At 50.5% G+C, this 18,398-nt stretch overlaps 3 long non-coding RNA genes across 3 annotated transcripts; all 3 read left to right on the forward strand.

The window, feature by feature from the left end:
• The first annotated feature begins 10,944 nt into the window (after positions 1–10,944).
• LOC142077165 (uncharacterized) lies at positions 10,945–12,898 on the forward strand. The gene is made up of 3 exons (XR_012671587.1): positions 10,945–11,125; positions 11,635–11,756; positions 12,458–12,898. It is a non-coding gene; the product is annotated as an uncharacterized LOC142077165 (long non-coding RNA).
• Positions 12,899–14,077: 1,179 nt separating this feature from the next.
• Positions 14,078–14,410, forward strand: LOC142077164 (uncharacterized). The gene is made up of 3 exons (XR_012671586.1): positions 14,078–14,120; positions 14,204–14,257; positions 14,365–14,410. It is a non-coding gene; the product is annotated as an uncharacterized LOC142077164 (long non-coding RNA).
• A 1,168-nt stretch (positions 14,411–15,578) lies between these two features.
• On the forward strand, positions 15,579–16,202 carry LOC142077166 (uncharacterized). The gene is made up of 3 exons (XR_012671588.1): positions 15,579–15,639; positions 15,723–15,775; positions 16,161–16,202. It is a non-coding gene; the product is annotated as an uncharacterized LOC142077166 (long non-coding RNA).
• The last annotated feature ends 2,196 nt before the right edge of the window (positions 16,203–18,398 follow it).

Consider the following 18,398-nt stretch of genomic DNA (forward strand, 5'->3'; position numbering starts at 1 on the left):
ACGTTCAAGGTCAGGCTGGATGGGGCTCTGAGCAACCTGGTCCAGGTGAGTGTGTCCCTACTTACGGCTAGGGGTTGGACTAGATGAGCTTTAGAGGTCCCTTCCCACCCAAACCCTTCTGTGATTCCAGGAATTGTTTCCTTGGTCCTTCTCTTCTTTGTCCCGCTCCCATCTGCTGGATTCAGTGAGTTCTGTGTTTGCAGCGTTAGATTTATCAGAACGTTCAGGCTGGGTCAGCTCCTGCAGCCTGAGGCTCCAGCTCCTTCAGCTGCTGGCGCAGAGCTGCTCCTGCGGAACGAGGCTCTGCAGAGAGAAGAACACAGTGAATCAGACTTCTTTATAACAATCCCAGTCCCCATTGCACGGGGGTCCTTGCACATCTGCACCTGTTGCAGGGGGGGTCCACGCACATTGTGGGAGCCACGTAGGAACTGGAGGTGGCCTTGAGGCGGTACACTGTGGCGGTATCAGACACCAGCTGTTTTGCTCCTGAACCCAAGGCTACTGCTGAGAAAAATAACCACCGCCATTGCATGAGGGTCCTGCACAACCACCACTGTCGCACGAGGGTCCTGCACAATCACCACCATGGCACAGAGGTCCCTGCACAGCCACCCGCGCTGCATGAAACACCGTGCATGTGTGCTTCTGGGGCGGGGACTACAACTCCCCGTGTGCCCCGCGTGGGCAGCCTGGTGGAGCCGTGTGCTGATTGGCTGCGGAGGCTATTTCAACGGGGCTCGCGGCAGGGTCTGCAGCCAGGCAGCGGCGGCGGTGGCGGCATCGGCATCCTCATCCTCATCATCAATCATCGTGGTGGTGGTGGTAGTGAGTCTGAGGGGCCATGGGCATGGGGGGCTGAGGAGTGGGGCAGGCGGGGGGGGACTTGCAGGCCCCGGGGAAGGGGACTGGGGGGGCTCCAGGCTGGGGAGGGGCTGTGAGCATCTGGGGAGTTTGGCCTGGGGGGGGCTGCAGAGCCCCGGAGGGGCCGAGAGGTGGTACTGTGGGGGGGCTGTGCACGGGGGAAAAATCAGTGAAGTCTAAAGGAACACATCAAGTTGTCTTTGGAGTTTAATAAACTTGGCTGTGGTAGGATTCAGGCTGTCTGTGTCTGGTGATGCTGGCTGTCTAATCCAAAGCGGTCTAATTTCGCTTTATTTGCGAAATAAAAATGGTTCTAACCTTACAAATAGCTGGTAATTTTAACTCAACGTGAGGCATTAAGAACTTCCCTCCCTCTCTCTGTAAGGCCAGAAGGAAGGAAGCCTTTTTCTATTTTGTGTACCGCTACAGATGGAGGTTCATCAGAGCTCAGTAGGGAGATAGTATAGCTTAACTACACTATATGTGTGCATGCAAAGATTGGAACAAATCTTTTATACTTCTGTTTTGTGTATTTCGGTACGCTTTTTCATTATCACTGATTTTCTTTGTTACACTATATAAAGCAACAGCTCAAAGAACTCATCTAAAGCCTGAGCATTAAACATGAATTAAATAGGAAAAAAAAGACTTGAAATATATTTTGAGAAAATAAGATTAGAGGTAAACCAAGAAAAGAACAAGGTTTATTGGAGAGAAACGGAATTGGTAATCCTATGCACTAGGGAAGGAAGGTGAGAAGTACAAAGGAAGAGGTAATGAGAGTGTGGAAAATGGCTTGTTTAGGTAGGGAAAGATCCAGGTTGTGTGCAGAGGTGGCAAATGAGAGATTAGAGGGTAAAATAAGCCACTTACTGGATCAAATGTTGAGGAATCTGGTTCAGTACAAAGGGGTGAAAATCTAGGCTGCTTGGGAAAGTATTAGTATTGAAAAGTGATAATTGCAGTTGAAAAGGAAGACAGTGAGGCTTGCGCAAGAGGGGGGAAGAAGGATAAAAATGAATCTGAAAAAGCAAAGTAAACCCCAGGATTTAGTGAAGTGGAAATCTGCTATGCAATGGAAGCCTCTTATTTAATCCAGGAGGGGATGATTATAACACAAATGAATAATCAATTGGTTTCAACTTTCCTCACGTGGCATGTCTCAGACTCTTTCCTAGAGGACAGCGGCAGGGAGGTCACAGTTGCAATTACATGAAATGGATTTGGAGCACTTACCACTTTCACCTGCTGCCAGGTATGCTCCAAGGGGTAAACTTTCAAAACCACAGCCAGAAGATGTGCGTACAAAAGCTTGGGGTTTGTTTGGATGAGATTAGATTTGGGATGCTTCTTTCTCTCACTGAGTTTGCATCTCTAAGTGGGACAGACCTCCTATTCTTCCTCAGAGATAGGTATTTATTTATTTTTTTTTTATATATATATGTGTGTGTGTATTTGGATAGCGGTAGGGAATTTTTATGCAGCCAGTCTGATTTTTTTTTCCTTGAGTAGGAAATTCTGGTGCAAGAATAATTTTAGTTGCTAGTAATAGAAGAGTTTGGAACAATTTTGACATTTTCTCACATGCAATTCAGTGAAGCAATAATGAACAGTTAGTCCAACTCTAATAAAATGTATTTAAATCACTCTCTGATTGATTGGAGGAATTATCATTGAATGAATTATTCATGAGCTATTTTTCAGACATAGATTAATGTGAAATGTATTCACACTTTATTTGAAGCAATATAGGAAAATTCATCTATGATTGCAATTAATAATTTGAGTGTGGGTAGGCACTGTTCGTGATGATTATTGCTTCCTACAATGCCTAAGATATGAAGAAGAGTAAGTCAGATACAGTGACCTGAAATGAAAATGTTTGCTTATGCTGCAGAGCCGAGCTCTTCCAAGAGAGAAAAAACATTGAGTCCCTTTAGAAATGTTCTACAGCGTTTTTATTCCAGTGCCCGAAATTGATGATGCTGTTGGGTGAATACATCTGCTTCTTTGAATATTCTGAGGATAAGGGCAAAGACAGTTCAAAGTTCCCAACAGCAAATACTATTTTCTCATTTTGCTTCATGAAAAATGCATTTGTTTCAAGAGAATAGTTTCCTGAACAGTTTCTCAGATTTCTTTTCACTGCCTGAGGACTGAATTCTTGTGACTTCTGCATTTTATTTAAATTTGGCCCTTGTTGATAAAGTGAACCATGGAAGTGAAATGAAATCTGTGTATCCTGGCTGGATCAAGGTTAGATACATTTTTCAAAAGTCTGTGCTAGTCTGTCAGAAGTTCTTGGTTTCAGTCCCACGTTATACGGGCCATTACACAGTACACCAGACTAGAGGACCTGGTCTGGACATCACAGAAGAGTGCATACACCTGTGGGAAGCGCACGTGAGCCTCGGGTGCCTGGGTCCCCTCCCCAGATGCCTGGGTCCCCCTGATTCCTGGGTTCCTCCTTATGGGGCTTCCCCGGATGCCTGGGTCCCTTCCCCGGACTCCTGGGGCCTCTACTGGATGCCTGGGTCCCTTATGGGGGAGGGTGGGGGGCTCCCGGATGCCTGGGTCCGTTAGGGTGGAGGAGTCCTCGATGCCTGGGTCCCCCTTGGATTACTGGGTTCCTCTTTATGGGGCTTCCTTAGACACCTGGGTCCCTTATGTGGGAGGGTGGGGGGGTCCCGGGCGTCTGGGTCCCTTGGCTGAGGTGCTCCCCTCCCCCGCAGCGGGTGCAACAACTGCAACGAGTGGTTCCAAGGCGACTGCGTCAACATCACTGAGAAGACGGCCAAGGCCATTCGGGAGTGGTACTGCCTGCGGGGCCGGGGTGAGCCTAGGTGCTGGGGTCCCTTTTTTGGGGGGGTCCCTGGACACCTGGGTCCCTTTTTGGGGGGTCCCAGATGCCTGGGTCCCTCTTGGGGAGGGGTTTTGAGGGGCCTGGGTTGATCTTGAGAAGGAGAAATAGGGGGTCTGGGATACCTGAGTGGCTTCTATGGGGATGCCTGGGTCCCCTTTTGGCGGGGAGGGGTGGGTGTTGGGATCCCTTCTTGGGGGACCGGGGGGCCTGGGAGCCTGGGTCCCCTTTTAGGGGGTTGTTGGGGCTCTGGTTGAGATTGAGGGGGGAGAAATAGGGGTCCCGGACGCCTGGGTCCCTTTCTGGGGGTGTGTGCCCGGATGCCCGGACTCCTTGGTGAGGGGGATCCCAGAACCAGAGGGGTGACAGGGTGGGGGCAGGGGTTTCTCCTAGATGCCTGGGTCTCCCTGTGACCCCCTTCTCCCCCAGAGAAGGGCCCCACGCTGGACATCTGTTACTGGCACAAGAAATGACAGGAGAAGGAGCAGGAACACAAGAACATCAAGACCCAGGAGCTGGTGCTGGAGCAAGGACGGGTGGCCAAGGTGGGACCCAGGCATCCAGGGAGGTGTTGGGTTGGTGTGAGTGGGGAGCTGGATGCTTGGGTCCCCTCCCAGGTCCTAAATCCCTTGGAATAGCCCCCAAATGCCCCAAATTCTGGGCTGGGGACTCCAAATCCATTCAGAGTTACCACAAAATGGCCCTAGATCTGCTCTGCAGATCCCAAATCCCCCCAGAATTGCCCCAAAATGCCCCAAATTCTGTGCTGGGGTACCCAAATCCCCCCAGGATTGCCCACAAATGTCCCTAATTTGCTCTGGGAACACCAATTCCCCCCAGAATTGCCCCAAAATGCCCAAAATTCTGATGCATGGACCCCAAATCCTCCCAGGATTGCCCCAAAATGCCTCAAATCCCCCCAGAATTGCCCCATAAAGTCCAAAATTCTGGTCTGGGGACACCAAATCCCCTGAGAATGTCCCTAAAATGCTCCTAAATGCACCCCAGAAGCCACAAATCCCCTTGGAATTGCCCCAAAATCCCCCCAAATGGACCTCGGGGGCTCTAAATCCCCCCATAAATACCCCCAACATGCACTCCAGGGACCCCAAATCCACTCAGAATTGCCCCAAAATACCCCAAAATGGACTCCAGGGGCCCTAAATCCCCCAGAATTGCCAAAAAATGCCCCTAATTTGTGATGGGGACATAAAGTCCCCCTAGAATCGCTCCAAAATGCTCAAAATTCTGATCCAGGGACCCCAAATTCCGCCAGAATTGCCCCCAAATGCCTTAAATCCCCCCAGAATTGCTCCAAAATCCCCCCAAATGAACTTCAAGGACTCTAAATCCCCCTGGAATCACCCCAACGGGATCCCAGGACTCCAAATCCCCCCAGAATTGCCCCGAAATACTCCAAAATTGACTCCAGGTGCCCTAAATCCCCCTAGAATTGCCCCCAGATGCGCATAACTTGCCCTGGGGACCCCAAATTCCCTTGGAACGGCCCCACAATGCCCCAGATTCTCCAGAATCACCTCAAATTCCTCCAAAATGCCCCAGATTCTGTTCCAGGGGCCCTAAATCTCCCCAGAATTGCTCCTAATTGCAGCCCAGGGAAGCCAAATCCCACCAGAAGAACCCCAAAATGTGTCCTAGGGACTCCAAAGCCCCCCAGAATTGCCCCCAAATGCCCCTGATTTGCCCTGGGGATATCAATTCCCCCCAGAATTGCCCCCAAATACCTCAAATTCCTCCAAAATTGCCCCTCAAAAGCCCCAAATTCAAGTCTGGGGCCCCCAAATCCCCCCCGAATGGCCCTAAAATGCTCCTAAGTGCGTCCCCGAGGCCCTAAATGCCCCAATATCTGTTCCAGGGACCCCAAATCCTGCCAGAATTGCCCCAGAATGCCCCAAATTCTGTGCTAGGGTCCCCAAATCATCCCAGAGTATTCCCAAAATGCCCCAAATACTGTGCTGGGGACCCCAAATCCCCTTAGAATTGCCCCTAAATGCCCCAAATTCTGCCTTGGGACCCCATATCCCTCCAGAATTGTCCCTAATTGCAGCCCAGGGACTCCAAATCCCACCAGATTTGCCCCACATATCTCCAAATTCTGCTCTGGGGACCCCAAATCCCCTCCTGAATTGTCCCAAAATGGCTCTAATTTGCCTTGGGACCCCTAAGCCCCCCCCCGAATTACCCTAAAATGCCCCAAATCCTGGTCCAGGGCCCCCAGGTCACCCTGCAATATCCCCATGTCACAACATGGTGCCTACTGGTGTGTTATTAGTGTGTCAAGGTGTGATTATAGCATGTTGGGCTGTGGTTTTGGTGTTGGGGCATGTTTTCTGGATGTTAGGGTGTTTTGAGGCTGGTTTTATCATGTTGGGGCATACGTTTACCATGTCAAGGCGTGTTTTTAGTGTGTCAGAGTCGTGTTTTAATTATGTCAAAGCACATTTTTGCATGTCAAGGCATGTTTTTGTGCAGAGGCATGTTTTTAGCTTGAAAAGGTGTGTTTTAAGCTCACTGAAGCATGTTTTAGCATGTAAAGATGTTTTAAACACATCAAAGCATGCTTTTAGCATGTAAATGCATGTTTTTAGCATGTGGAGGCATGCTTTAGCATGTAAAGGCATGTTTTAAGTGCATCAAGGCATGTATTTAACATGTAAAGGCCTATTTTAAGCATGTCAGGCTATGTTTTTAGTTTGTAAACGTGTTTTAGGCACATTGAGGCGTGTTTCAGCATGTAAAAGCATTTTTACAGTGCACCGAGGCATGTTTTAGCATGTAAACATGTCTTAAATATGTAAAGGCATGTTTTAAGTGCATTGATTCATGTTTTAACAAGTGAAGGCATGTTGTAAGTGTGTCAAGGCATGTTTTTAATGTGTAGACACATTTTAAGCATATCAAGGCATGTTTTGGCCTGTAAAGACATACTTCAAGTGCATTGAGATGCAGAAATGTGTGTTTTAAGCGCATTGAGGTGTGTTTTTGTGTGTTGAAGTGTGTTTTTCTGGTGCTGAGGCATGTTTTTGGCGTGTCCCCAGCACAGCCATGGCTCAGCGACCCCGAGGATGCCCCATTCCTTGACCCTGTCTTGCACAAATGTGCCGTCAAGGTCAAGCACGTCAAATCTTTTTGTTCCCGCGGGCTCTGTTTTTTTCCTGCGGGCTCTGGTTTTTCTCCCGCGGGCCCTGTTTTTCTCCCGCGGGCCCTGGTTTTGTTCCTGGGGCCCTGGTTTTGTTCCTCGGGCTCTGTTTTTTCTCCCGCGGGCTCTGTTTTTTCTCCCGCGGGCCCTGGTTGTCTCCCGCGGGCTCTGGTTGTCTCCCGCGGAAGCCTGGTTCTGTTCCACGGAAGCCTGGTTCTGTTCCACGGAAGCCTGGTTCTGTTCCTGGGGCCCTGCTTTTCTCCCACGGGCCCTGCTTTTCTTCCGCGGGCCCTGGTTCTGTTCCACGGAAGCCTGGTTCTGTTCTACGGAAGCCTGGTTTTGTTCCTGGGGCCCTGGTTTTGTTCCTGGGGCCCTGGTTTTCTCCTGCGGGCTCTGGTTTTCTCCCGCGGGCTCTGGTTTTGTCCCTGGGGTTCTGGTTTTCTTCCTCGGTCTCTGGTTTTGTTCCTCGGGCCCTGCTTTTCTCCCGCGGACTCTGCTTTTCTCCCGCGGGCCCTGGTTTTTTTCCTGGGATCTGGTTTTCTTCCTCGGATCTGGTTTTCTTCCTCGGGCTCTGGTTTTCTCCCGCCGGCTCTGGTTTTGTTCCTCGGGCCCTGGTTTTGTTCCATGGGCTCTGGTTTTGTTGCTCAGGCCCTGTTTTTTTCATCTGTCCCTGGTTTTGTTCCGCGTGCTCTGGATTTGTTCCTTGGACTGTGGTTCAACTGCTGGGCCTCTGTTGCACTTCTTGAGGTCTGGTTGCCCTGCTCGGGCTCTGGTTGCTCTGCTCGGGCTCTTGTTCTGCTCCTGGGTGTCTATTTCCACTGCTGGGGCTCTGGCTCCGCTGCTGGGGCTCTGGCTCTGCATCTCGGGCTCTGGTTGCACTCCTGGGGCTCTGGTTGCAGTGCTCGGGCTCTGATTCCGCTGCTTGGCCTCTGGTTGTGCTGGTCAGGCTCTGGTTGCGCTCCTGGGGCTCTATTTCCGCTGCTCGGGCTCTGGTTGCACTGCCTGGGCTCTGGTTGTGCTCTTCAGGCTATGGTTCTGCTCCTGAGGCTATGTTTCCGCTCTTAGGCCTCTGGTTCCACTTCTGGCGCTCTGGTTCCGCTGCTCGGGCTCTGGTTTTTTGCCTGGGTTCTAGTTCCACTCCTGGGGCTCTGGTTCCGCTCCTGGGGCTCTGGTTTTGATCCTCGGGTCCTGGTTCTGGTGCTTGGGCTCTGGTCCCGCTCCTGGGTCTCTGATTGCACTGCTCAGGCTCTGGTTCCATCCCTCGGGCTCGGGTTCTGCTTCTCGGGCTCTGGTTTTAATCCTCGAGCTCTGGTTCCACTCCTGGGACGCTAATTCCGCTCCTGGGGCTCTGGTTTTGCTTCTTGGGCTCTGGTTCCACTCCTCGGGCTCTGATTCTGCTCCTGTGGCACTCCTGGTGGTCTTGGTGTGCTTCTCGGTGTTCTTCTTGTACTCCTGGGGGTCTTTGGGTTCCCATGGGTTGTTTCTTGGGGTCTTCTAGGTGTCTCCGGCTACCCTTGGACTGCTCCTGGGGTGATCGTGGGGGTCTCTGGGTGCCCATAGGATGCTCTGTGGGTCTTGGTGTGGTCCTGGGAGTCTTTAGGCAACCATGGGGTGCTCCTGGGGCTCTTGGGATTCTCCTGGGGGTCTCTGGGTGCCCACAGGATGCTTCTGGGGGTCTTGGGATGCTGCTGGATGTTCTTGTTGTGCTCCTGGTGGTTTCTGGGTGCCCATGGGGTGTTCCTGGGGGTCTTTGGTTGTTCTAGGCATGTCTAGGTAGCCTTGGGGTGCCCCTGGGATGCTCCTGGGAGGTCTTGGGGTGCTGCTGGGGGGTCTTTGGGGTGTCTTCGGGTCTCCTAAGGGGCTCCTGGCTGTCCTTGGGGTGCTCATGGGGCGCTCTGGTTGCGCGCCGGGGGCACTCCTGGTGGTCTTGGTGTGCTTCTTGGGGTTCTTATTGTGCTTCTGGGGGTCTCTGGGTGCCCATGGGTTGTTCCTTGGGGTCTTGGGGCGTTCTAGGTGTTTCTGGGTACCCTTAGAATGCTCCTAAGGTGTTCCTGGAGGTCTCTGTGTGCCCATACGATTCTTTGGGAGACTTGGGGTGCTCCTGGGTGTCTCTGAGTGCCCACAAGATGTTCCTCGTGTTCTTGCGTTGCTCTTAGGGTGCTCTTGGGGGTTCTGGATGCCCACAGGATGCTCCTGAGGGTCTTGGGGTGCTTCTGGGAGTTCTTCGTGCTCCTGGGAGTGTCTAGGTGCTCCTGGGGTGTTCCGGGGGGCCTTGGGGTACTCCTGGGGTTCTCCAGGTGCCCATGGGGTGTTTCCAGGGGTCTTGGGGTGCTTCTGGGAGTTCTTCGTGCTCCTGGGAGTGTGTAGGTGCTCTTGGGGTGTTTCCGGGGGGTCTTGGGGTACTCCTGGGGTTCTCTAGGTGCCCATGGGGTGTTTCCGGGGGTCTTGGGGTGCTTCTGGGCATTCCTGTTGTGCTCCTGGGGGTCTCTGGGTGCTCATGGGGTGTTCCTGGGGGTCTTGGGTTGTTCTACGTGGCTCTGGGTAGCCTTGGGTTGCCCCTGGGGTGCTCCTGCGTGCCATCTGGGTGTTTCTGGGGATTTCTGGGTGCCCCTGGAGTGCTCCTAGGCGGCTTGGGGTGCTCCTGGGCGTCTCTGGGTGCCCACAGGATGCTTCTAGGGTTCCTAGGGTGCTCCTGGAGGTCTCTGGGTGCCCACAGGATGCTCCAGGGGGTCTTGGGGTGCTCCTGGGCATTTTAGGGGTACCTGGGGTCTCTGAGTGCCCACAGGATGCTCCTGGAGATCTTGTGGTGCTCCTGGGGGTCTTGGGGTGTTCTAGGTGTCTCTGGGTATCCTTAGGGTTCCTCTGGGGTGTCTTTGGGGAGTCCTTGTGTCTCCTGAGTGCCCTTGGGCTGCTCCTGGGGATCTCTGGGTGCCCTTGGGGCAGTCCTGGTGGTCTCTGAGTGCCTGTGGGATGCTTCTAGGGTCTTTGATTGCTCCTGGGGGTCTCTGGATGCCCATGGGGTGCTCCTGGGGGGTCTTTGGAGAGTACTTGTGTCTCTTGAGTGCCCTCGTGGATCCCCTGGGGATCTCTGGGTGCTCATGGGGTGCTTCTGGTGTTTTTGGGGTGCTCCTGGGTGTCCTGGGTGCCCACAGGATGCTCCTGAGGGTCTTGGGGTGCTTCTGGGGGTTCTTGGTTTGCTCCAGGGCGTCTCTAGGTGCCCCTGGGGGGTCTCTGAATTGTTGGTGATTTACATCAAATAATTTGCTTTGCATCTAGAGATATTTTTGAGAAGGGGTTCTTACAGGATCTAATTCTGCTTTGTCGTTCAGTCCTATCCAGAATACAGGTATGTTGAAAGTTAGGTAGCATGCATGGTGTTGCTAGAAATTAAGTCTAACCCCATAGCATTTTGGGTTTTTCAGAGGAAACCAAAGCACATAATTCTTAATAATGATATTTTTATTGCATTGAATGATCTACTTTCCTGCATAGCTTAGTATGACATCTATCTTTTTCTATCTGCGCCCCAGAAAAATTAAGTTTAAGTCCCTACCTGGTCACATTGCTGATGCAATAGATGCAGTTGTAGTAAAAGAGCAGGTATGGTCGTTTGCTGTAAGGGGGGCTTCCTCTGTTTGGTGCTTTGTATGCTGTAAACTTCAGGCAGGTGAGAAAACTCCCTGCTGCTCCTCTGGCTGCCTTTATCCCTTCTGGTGGTTCGCTCCTCCCCCTTGCCAGGTGATTGTGGGAAGGGTGGTGGGCGGGGCCTGGGGTATATGAGGTACAGCCTCTCCTCAGGCAGCTCATTCTGCTGCTGGGCTTCTCTGGAGGTGGTGGTCTGCTGTTCCTTCAGCTGATTGCCACTTTGGAAGTAGCTTTTGAGCTGTCTAAGCTATTTGGGTAGTCATGTTTTGATATTTAGAGAAGCAGAGGTGTCTGTTTAAGCTAAGGGCTTCAGGACAAGTCAAGGTTCAGCTACATGTGTAGAAGAAAGTACACTTGTATGTGTTGGGGTTTTTTTTCCAGGTCAGTAGGTTTGTATTTGGTGTTCAGAGGTGGAAAGATGGTTTAATAATATGGTTTTGGTTTTTATTTTATTCCAGGTGCATTGTATTGTTTTAGAATTCCTGACTTTATTGAAGATGGAACCTTGTTTTTCACCAGCTTTGCTGTATGTTGCAGAAGCTGTTGACATCATCTCTTGATAGGAGCAATGGTGAGAGTATTTAGCAGGGGTTGAGGTGAGCATCTTGTATGCATCTGCATATGGAGTTCTAGCATTGTTCAAGAAAGTAGCAGGGACATAAGACATAGTGTCTTTCAGCGTATGGAACGGCTTATGGCCTTTCCCAATTGCCCACAGGGTATCATGTTGTCTCTAGAACCAATGCAGCTTGCGGCCAGCCCCTCGTAGATTATAAGCGTCAGGACTTCACTTATTTTGTGGGGCTGTAGCAGAGGTCAGAGTCTGTGGGAAGATGGAAGACAGGAGGTGCTTGCAGAAGACTGGGCATAGCTGGGAAGAGCAGCTCCCGAGGAGCGGCCGACACAGGGGGTTCAGGGGTGCAAATACAGAGCAGGAGCTGTCAGGAAGGAGTGGAGTTCCTTCCCTGACAGTTGAGGAGAAGAGAAGGGGTTTCTAAAATTCTGGGACCAGGGGATGGTTGGGAAAGGGAGGTGTGTTCACGAGCCTTACTGAGGTGGGTTTTGCAGTTGGATTTGGGTGTTGATGAGGTCTGTTCTGTTTTAGTCTGTCTGCAGCTGATGGGAGATACAACAAAGTCACGGGAGATGCAGAGTAAACCATCCGGGCCTCCGCATTACAACATAGAGGGCTGAACGTCAGAGAAGTCTCATCTCGGAAAGCATTAGGTATGTTAAGGTACATCAAAATATATCCTCCAGAACTCTGAGGTCTTTACTTCTGTACCTTTTACTTACTTATTTTTTGCATCCTTCTGGATGTCACAGTCATTGTTACTTTGTGGTATTGGCTAGGCATTTATTTTCAGCACAGGCTTGCGTTGCTGTCTTCCCTAGAATTTCTTGGAGATGTGTGGTGTTTGTGCTCATAACAATCTCCAGACAAGGGTGTTTCCTTTACTGCAGTCCTGGACACACAAGCTTTTTTTGTTTTCCCAGTTGTGCCTTTTTCCTCAAGCATCCAATGAAGTTTGCTCTAGTCAGTCGTCAGTTCTCTTGTTCTTGTTTTAGTATCAGTTTCTGTAGCGAAAGGGTGTCCATTTTAGATCTCTGAGTCACCACATCACACCGTCGTGGTTTTTCCATTGGCCGACTGCTGCTGTAATTCCCTAAAGGGCTTTATAGGTAATTGGGCTCAAGCTGTTTTTGTGGCAGACATCTTGTCCTCACGGCTTCATCTGTCTAGCAGTCTTGGTTGCTGTGTGGTACAATGTCCTGTCTTTTTGAGCTTCATGGGTTTTTAATATTTTCTGGTTTTTTAGTTAGAATTTTTTTTGTAGGACTTCTTTTGTTTATTCCTGCAGGTTAAGTCAGGTCATTTTTTGACATGCAGGTCCCTGTGACTGTCTTTGCTCTTCTTTTTTTGCCAGATATCATCACCAGTGTTTTCGCTCAATGGGAGTGGCAGAGAGGGGTGTGGCATGCCGGGGCACCCGGGGAGGTAGAGTCGGGCTTCCTCCCGTCTTTACAGGGCTGACCCTGAGGAAGCCGGTACGTGGGTGGGGAGTGTGAGTACATATTATGTGGGTGCACTAATCCCTTTCGGAGCGTGTCAGAGGGTAAGGATTTTGTTCTGTTTGATGTAATGTTGTTCTGTTCTGTCTATTTGTTGAAGATTTGAGTTTTGTGTGGGAGGAAGCCAGCTGTCTGACTGGTTTTGGGGTAAGGTGGGGTACACATGGTTTTAGGTCATATCTTATTTGCCAGATGTTTTTAACTAATTGTATGATTTTCTTAGCGACTCATGAAGGGGTTTGTGGCACCCCGATGGTGGACACTGTCGCTGACAGGCAAAGCAGGGCCATAGCAGAGTTTTCCATTTATGGGGATGGCCTCAGCCATCTCCTGCACAAATCGGGATAGTTTTCTTTTGATTTCTTGAAGAACAAGAGGATGATGGAGCATGTTCAAAGAGCATAATTATTTTCTCTTCCTTTGGCAGTACAGGCACCCAAGGCAGTACAGCCCACATTCAAGGAACAGCTCGAGGATATTGGTGTCGACCATCAGCAGAGGAAGCAAGCTTTTTTCGGAGGCCAAGGTGATGAAGCAGAGTCCTTATTTTCACTGTTTGATTTTCATCATGGGGCTGAGGGGGGCTGGGACATGTATAACAGGGTCCTGGACTGGGGAGCTGTCTATTAGATGGGAGGCTGTGAGATATCACGTATACCACTGGACAGGTGTTAGAACCCAGTGCTTGGGTCAGACCAACCTGGCAGAACCATCCCGCCACCTGAAGTAATGCGTACTTCTGTATTGAGATTTTAATAGCTCGGTCTGCATCACCTTTGGCTTTTCCTCATCGAGCTCATATTTTTGCAAGAAGCATCTCTCATCAAGCATTTGGCTCTGAGCGGTCTCTATTAGACTTTTGGTGCCTGTCTTCATTAGATTTTGTGACCATCAAGTCATATTTGGCATCTGTCTGCACTCAGCTCTCCTGTAACTACTATGCAGTTTTGGTTTAAGACTTTATAGTGGAATGTTATCTAGTAGTAGCATTCTGTCTGCAAGTAGCTTCTGGCAGCCCAATCTACTGTCCCGTATATGTCAGTGTTCTCATTTGAGCATGCTGTCTACTGAGGGGTTCTCCATGCTGTAGCTCACAGAGTTATTTATCCATAAAGGAAGAGTCTGTCTTACACCAGCCACGGTCATTTGCTATCCGTACTTCTTTAGCCATTTGGCCAATCGGTCTTTATTTATATTTGAGTCATCTGGCAGTAACTGTAATTTTTGTATGTCGGTGGGTGGTTTGAGTTATTCTTGCAGTTAAGTAACGGGTCTAGGATAAGCAGGATAGTCAAGTGAGGCATGCGTTATTTGCTTTGTTGCTTTGATTTTTGCAGGTGACGCACATAGCGTCCGAGGAGCAAAGCGGCACCTTGACAAGTGGTCTGAGAAGGTGAGGCGAGCGTCAGCCCAGTCAGTGTCCGAGAGGAAAGTATCCTGCGGCAGCTCCATGAAGCTTTTGTCTTTGGTTTTGTAGGTGCCATGCAGGCCACCTTTGGAACTGGATGAGCATTTGAGGTGAGCTGGGCAGTAGAGAGGAGGAGCACAGGACCGGTGATTTCGCACAAGTGCGATGGTAATTTTGTCTCTTGGTATCTTAGGTGCCACAAATAACAGCGGCCGCAGCCTCGGACTCTGCCATCGACATGGAGCAGGTGAGCGGAACAACACGGCGCTTCTGAGGATGAGGTTGTTGTGGAAGAGGTTGGCGTCTACTGTCATGATGCTTACTGCTGGTGTTGCGGGTATTTCTTTTCTGCAGATGATGAAGAGGAACCTGGTAACTGCAGGAAAGTATCAGCCAGATGAGTTGTTTTTTGTCAAGGATAGATTCAGACCTCCCAGTTCTCTGAAAGCTAAGTTGAGGGACTGGCACTGGCGAGGGGGCAGGGGCCAAGGTTGGCAATTGCAGGAATGGGGATTTACATTTCCTGTAGGGCAAAGGGCTGTCCAGGAACAGTCTCCTTTGGGCAGGTAAAGGGAGCGGGTTACTCTTCAGCATGACACCAGCATGTGCCGGGCAGGGCAGTTCTAGCCTGTTGTGTAGTTTGTGTGGTCTGTCTTCTGTGTCTTAGATCGTCCTCAGGTCTCGAGCGCTATTCCTAGGGCCTCGAATGCCTGTACTTACCGCCGTAGCGCCGATCGGGTGCTTGTTTTCTTGCGTTCCTAGCTTAAAGCGTGGATCGCTCTCGCATCCTGGATTTTTCCAGATGGTCATCTTTTGCAGCGTTCTTCCTGGCTGTGTGAGCACCTCTACTGTATAGTTGTCCATTTTTGCTGACTGGGATCATTTCCCTCCATCCTTACCTTTCTTGGGTCTCGAAGCCAGGCTTATTGTGTGTACGTCTTCTCAGTTTTGAGAGTAACTTCTTGTCATGGGTCACGACGTTCTACTCTTTCTCTGGGGTTGCCGTAGAGCCTCCTCACGTCACCGTGAGATGGGTAGTCTTGCCTGACAACATCTTCCGTCTGGGTGTCATTCTTCTCGCCAAGAGTTTTCTCTTACCTTTGAGGTGTGTTGTTTGTAACGTTCCGTGTAGTGTCGGTCTGTGTGTGTGTGCGTTTGGCTTGGAGCCGCCCTGCCCGTGGGTGTAGAGTCAGGGGTAGTTAGAACAGCGATAAGAGTCTACGGTTAATATGTTGATATGCCTAGACTATCGAGGCAAAGGTTGTGCAGTCATCTTGACTGAGTAGCTGTCAGCAGCAGGTGAGGAAAGCAATTTCTGTAGTGTTTTGCAGGTGCAGAGGGGATGACTGGAGCTGTGTGGGAGAGTGAGCTATAGTGGTAGTTGAGCAGATGGAACCTCCAAGGTGTTAAGGCTTGTATGCATAGGGCTTAATGTTTGATTTATATCTTTCGTTTAATGGCAGGCTGTAGTTTGATTCTAGATGGTATTCCTAACAGGAAGCAAGTCCTCTGGAATTGTTAAGCTATCACTGTGCATCCGGGTTACTTGTTTGATGATATTGGTTTTGCAGATGCAGAGGGACAAGCTGCACACCCAAGGGTGATGGAAGAGCGGAGCGCTGTAACGAGGTGGGTTGGCGTGTGGTTTTAGGAGGAAAATGTGACTGGTGGCTATATGACCACATTATAGTAAAGTTTTTTTTAATTGGAAGGTGCGAAGCGAGGAGCAACATGGGATATAGGCACCGGAGCTTACTTGGGCAAGGTGAGCAGCGGTTGGTGAGCTGAAGTAGCAGTTATTCTTCAGGTGTTCTATTCCTGATGTAATTATAAGCAATCTGTGTTGTTTGCGTCTTGCATGCGGTGCAGAAACCTCAGGGTGGCAACCCAAGCTGACAGAGGCTGGATGGGCGAGCTGTCCAGGTAAAGGAGCGGAAGACACAGAGATCGGCATGGGCTGCGGTTTCCAGCAGTATCTCGGCATGTGCCTTCTAGCTTGTGTTTTTGCAGGCGCCGCACACGGGCTCGGAGGGGTGACACCGTGTGCTGACAAGCGGTCCAAGAAGGCGAGGCAGTTGTGGGCCGGGCTGGCGTCTAATAGCAAAGTATTATATGGCAAGTCAGCGAAGTGTTTCTCTCTGGTTTTGCAGGTTCTGTGGGGGCTGCCTTTGGAATTGGCTGAGCGTTTGAGGTGAGCTGGGTAGTAGAGAGGAGGAGCATGGGGCTGGTGATTTCTGGCAAGTGCAACGGTAATTTTGTGTCTTTTGGTACCCTAGGCATCATAAGCGACTACAGCCGCATCGTCTGACTCTGGAATCAGCACAGAGCAGGTGAGTGGAATGCCACACGCATCTGAGGTGGCGGGTGTTGTGGGAAGGTTGATGTTGGCCGTCGTGATGCTGACTGACGGCACTGTTGTGCATGCATTGATTTTTGTTTGGTTGGTTTTTTTTTTTCAGATACTGAAGAGGAACCTGGTGACTGCAGGATTAATCCAGTGGGATGATTGTGGTTTTCCTTGTTGAGGACGGATCGATACTCCTGGCCGTCTGAAAGCTAAGTTGGGCCACTGGCGCTGGGTGAGGGAGGGGACTGGGTTGGCAATTGCATGAAGGGGTTTTAAGGACAGTGTAGGGCAGAGAGCTGTCCAGGAACAGTCTGCTTCAGGCAGTTAAAGGCAGACGGCTACTCTTCAGCATGACACTAGCGTGGGCCAGGCAGGGCAGTTCCAGCCTGTGTCTGTTGTTGTGTAGTTTGTGTGGTCTGTCTTCTGCGCCTTAGGCCTTCTTCGGGTCTTGGTGTCCATGTTACTCTTTGCGCTCGAGGAGCACGGCACGTGCCTGGGCACCATCCCGAGCGTCTCGAACGCCTGTACTCATCAGCATAGTGACAATCAGGTGCCTGTTTTCTTGCATTACTAGCTTAAAGCGCGGATTCGTCTCCCATCTGGGAAATTTCCCAATGGTCCTCTTCTGTGGCATCCTACCCAGCTGCTTGAGCGGCTCTGCTCTCTAGCCATCCACTTTTTTTGCGAACTGGGATTTCTTCCCCGCATCCTTACGCTCTTAGGTCTTGAGGCCAGGCTTCTTGCACGTACATCTTATCAGTTTTGAGAGCAACTTTTTGTCACGGGCCACGACGTTATACTTTCTCTGGGGTTGCCATAGAGCCTCCTCACATCACCGTCATGGTCCTGCGGGTCGTCTCGCCTGATGGCGTCTTCTGTCCGGGTGTTGTCATTCTTGCCAAGAGTTTTCTCTCGCCTTTTGAGGCATGTTGTCTGTAGCATTCCGTGTACTGTTGGTCTGTGCGTGTGTGCGTTTGGCTTGGAGCCGCCCTGCCCGTGGGTGTAGAGTCAGGGGTAGGTGGAATAGCGACAAGAGTCTATGGCTAATATGTAGATATGCCTAGACTGTTGAGGCCAAGGTTGTGCAGTCATCTCAGATCAAGTAGCCATCGGCAGGCTGCTTGGTCAGCTTTTTCAATAGCTTTTATGGGGATGAGCAGGGTTGTGTCGGAGGGGCTGTTCAGGGGTAGTGAAACAGATTAAATCTCAAAGGTGTTGTATGTGTGGGGCTTCAACGTTGTCGGTTGGGTTTGTTTTTTTTTTTAACGGCAGGATGTATGTTTGTTTGGATTCTAGATGGTGTTCTTAACAGGAAACAGGTCCTCTGGAATTGTTAAGCTATTGCTCTGCAACCCTGTGACTTGTTCGATCATTATGTTTTTGGCAGATGCAGAGGGACGAGCTGCGCACCACAGGGCGACAGAGGAGAGCGGAGCAGAGTGCTGTAACTAGATGGGTTGGTGTGTGGTATTAGAGGGAAGATGTGACTGGTGGCTATATGATTACATTACAGTGGTTTTTTTTTTTAATTTGAAGGGACAAAGTGAAGAGCAATGTGGGATATAGGCACCGGAGCTGACTTGGGTAAGGCGAGCGGGTGAGTGGTGATTGGTGGGCTGAATTAGCGGTTATTTTTCAGGTGTTGTATTGCTGGTGAAGTTATAAGCAATGCATGTTGTTTGGGTCTACAGGTGGTACACAAACATCAACGTGGCAACCAAAGCTGACAGAGGCCAGGTGGGAGGGCTGTCAAGGTAAAGGAGTGTGAGACACGAATTGGTGTGGGCAGGCTGCAGTTTCGGGCAGTATCTCAGCATGTGCCTTTTTGCTTGGGTTTCTGCAGGTGCTGCATGCAGACTTGGAGGGGTTCTGCTGCTGTGTGCTGACAAGGGGCCTGAGAAGGTGAGGCAATTGTGGGCCGGGTTGGCATCTTGTAGCAAAGTATTACATAGCAACTCTGTGAATCTTCTCCATGATGCTTCTCCCTGATCTTGCAGGTGCTGAGCGGGCTGCCTTTGGAACTGGATGAGTGTTTGAGGTG

The sequence above is a fragment of the Calonectris borealis genome, unplaced genomic scaffold, assembly GCF_964195595.1.
Source record: "Calonectris borealis unplaced genomic scaffold, bCalBor7.hap1.2 HAP1_SCAFFOLD_169, whole genome shotgun sequence".
NCBI lineage: Eukaryota > Metazoa > Chordata > Aves > Procellariiformes > Procellariidae > Calonectris > Calonectris borealis.